Source organism: Ammodytes marinus (assembly GCF_949987685.1).
Source record: "Ammodytes marinus genome assembly, chromosome: 17".
NCBI classification, from domain to species: Eukaryota; Metazoa; Chordata; class Actinopteri; order Uranoscopiformes; family Ammodytidae; genus Ammodytes; species Ammodytes marinus.
Window position 1 is genome coordinate 12657022 of NC_137221.1, and position 3757 is coordinate 12660778.

Consider the following 3757-nt stretch of genomic DNA (forward strand, 5'->3'; position numbering starts at 1 on the left):
ACCTCGCCTACTTTCAGACACGTATATAAAAAAGAGACTTGTTAAGTGCAAATTAACACATTCATCTTACACACAACAATGCACCTTACATCCTGTTTGTGTTTGTGTGTGTGAGAATGCGAGATCACACAGGAGATTATATGTCAAACCACTGCGGTGTCTCACCTCCACCTTAGACACACATGTTTCTTTGCAAATGCACGAGCACAGCCGCACGTTGTACACACACCAACAACCGACGGTGCAGCCCTGTGAGCGGCATGCAAAACAAGCCCCACCACCGGCAGCAGCGTGACGAGGCCTCGGCGTGCAACAAGGTAACAAAGCGCTCCACTGAAATGCCAAGTAGAAATTAAGCAGCTAAAAACATACAAGCGTCTATGTTTCTTCTTGCCAAAACACTGACTCGTTTGTTCCCTTCGTGTTGTGCTACCGCATGGATCTTACCCGGCCAAAACAAATGAGAACCATGTCCTTAGAAAAACCTGTGCATTGCTAAACGAACAGCCCAATTATTCACTCCTATCTGTATGAAAACCAGCATCCACTGCAATGTATCATTCTATGTGTGTGTGTGCGTGCGCGTGTAGTTGTGGGTTTGTGCGTTGGTGCACGATTGTATTTCTGCATGTCTCTGCTGGCGATTGATCATGCACCTACAAGCCATTATGTTTATCCGTGTGTGCCCCCCGTGTTTGTTTGTGTGTGTGTGTGTGTGTGTGTGTGTGTGTGTGTGTGCAGACTACGACACACCGAACAAAATATGGAAACTGTGATCAATCGATGATTGAAATGTATGAATGAAATGTTCCAGCACATATTCTCAGGCACAAACACAGACGCACACGCACACACACGCACACGCACACAGACACACACACACACACACACACACACACACACACACACACACACACACACACACACACACACACACACACACACACACACACACACACACACACACACACACACACACACACACACACACACACACACACACACACACAGGAGAGCAAGACTGAAGTGTGAGGGTGTGAATTGAGTGAAAATATACTGATAATTTGGCCATCTCGCACTATAATCACCATACATTCTGTCGAGGGTGTAAATCAAGTCGGTAGTGTCTTTTTCAGATAACAATTTAGCCTGAATTAGAACTTTTCCCACACATTTTGTTTTTCGCTGCCAGAAACTTCACACTCTAGGCTATAATGAATATGTCTGGTCACTCCAACCACTCCACAGTGCTCACAGTACATTAGTTTAGATTTCAATTTCTTTGAGACGGTAAAATTAGATATTGTAGATGACATCTCAAGATGCAACCTTTGTAGTGTAGATACACTTAAACATAAAGACTGTCTAACAGTTTCCATATGCACGGCGGCGAGTCATATTTTTGTGGCCTTAACACACAAGCTAAGCTATTGTTGCGTACTGACATAAATGCACACAGGCACACACATGTACGCACGCATTTATAAGTATGACGGCACAGAGGGAATTCACCACTAGAGGCAAACCTGCCATGCTGTCCCATGCTTGAACGGCATCAGATGGATTATGATGAGCATACCTCAGACATTCCCTGCAGGGTAGCAGAGGAATCCATTTTGGGAGGGACTGTCAAGCGTAAAGTTTTATGTTGCTCATCAATGGGAAGACGCTGCTAATGCATCCATCTTGGCTCCTGTGCAGCGCTGCAAGCAAACAGCATCCCAGATGATGGCTATCTACAGAGGCTGAGCTAAACAGTTCAGCACTCAGTACTTCTCCCCCCCGTGGAAAGCAAGATAAGAAACGAGGCCTTGCAGTGGCACCGAGCATTGTTGTCATGGCGTCGACTCGGCTTGTGTTTGTCTCTTTCTCCCTAAGCTTACTATAACATGACTCACTTTTACATATTTTGCTCTTACAGATAATAGTGCAGATGAGCAGAACATGAGGAAATCAGACAGTTGGTCTTTGTTTTCTACAGGTCTGGCAGTCCCTTTACATGTTGTTTGCTTAAGTAAACATTGTGCTCATCTGCATATCAGATTTCCATATCAAGGCACTGATCTTCTTGTAGCACTGTGTCGGATTCCACATATCATATTCCGATTGTTTTACATCTCTCAGCCTCAGTCGGGTTCTTTCAATACAGGTTTTGTGTCCACCACACAACTGAAAAGCTGGACATGATGTCACACAAGTTCTACAGTAGGGAAAATGCAGGTCAAGGAAGCAGGAGCAGGCACAATTGCTACTATTATTTGTAAAACTTATAAAATCTAATTTACCCTTTAAGGCTTCATTTCTGCAAAACCCGAAGTGTAAATTCAGCAAGAAATTCAACTCCACAACTCGCTTTTTACTTTTACGTCATTTTAAAAACATTTTGAATTTTGAATTGCACTCTTTTCCTCCTCTGCTCAAAAAAAAGCAATGTTAAGTGCCACTATAATTTATTGTCATAACATTAAATTCCAAACACATTGACAATTTTTAAAAGTGCTTGTGCTGAACAAACTTTGGAGACAGAGATTTACTGCAGCTACTCATTAAGTGTATTTGTCCTTCAGTGTCCCTCAGACATCTCCTGGCTTATTGGCATCCTTCAAACACTTCACTTTTTTCCTTCAGGATTTATTCCTTGTCATTGCCAGACATAAAAAGTTTTTTTCAAATGATGCATGTGGCCATACATTACCTGTGCAGTACTTGTCAAATGAGATCTCCCTGCCCTGTATTCGTTGATGAAAGGCCGTCGCTGCCAGAGGGAAATAAATCCAGTTCCTGCTCGTATAGAGGAGATTGTCAGAGCAAAGCGAAGCTGACACCGTAAAACAGGAAAAAAAACATCAGATTCACTTCCAGACAGAGCGCGCGCCGGATGTGTCCTTCCATTTAACAACAAGACAGCAAGAGTACAAGTGTATGTCACATATTCTGCTGTAGCTTTGTATGTTGTTACACAGAAAGCTACATGTACTGTATGTGATAGTTAATGTAGAGATTGACATTGAAGTACTTTTCATGACCATTTTTTTTGACATGACATTTTTCAGTTTACAAAATTATTATAATAAAAAACTAAAAAACTCTACACATTACAGAGGTTCAATTTTGAAGATCACTCGTATGAAATTAAATGATGCACAGATGATTAACAAAGAGAGGCATTTAAGACAAACACACACATGCACACATACACACACGCACATGTAGCTACCGTCAATTATTACCTTCCCTGATGGCCCATGCTCCGTGCAATTATTGGATTTGCTTTGTCTGCAGATCACTGCTGTGCAACAGAGCCGGAGAGGAGAGTGCAGCTGAAATCTGCCACTCCTCCGCTCTTCTGCCCTTGGGAGAGAAAGAAAGAAAGGATGGAGAGAGTGAAAGGGAGAAAGAAAGAAAGGAGAGGGAGAGAGAGACATAGAGGTGGAAAGAAAGGGAGTGTGGGGCAGGGGAAGAAAGAGTAAGTCCGTATGGGATGGGAGCCATAAACAATTCAAAGCTTTAAAATGTGTGTGAACTATATCAAATTGTGTCATTGCTACTGCACTCAACTGCCATGTTCTATCCAATATAGTCAATAAATCTATTTTTATTAATACAGCAGGCGGCGTTGCAGAGACCAAACTATTTCGTATTATTGTTATATGACTCAAGTTTATTAATTGAGCAATTTCTTTGTGTGTGTGTGTGTCATGTTGTACGTATGTCAACTGGAAATATCAAAGTAACTCTACTGTGTGCAAACACTTTT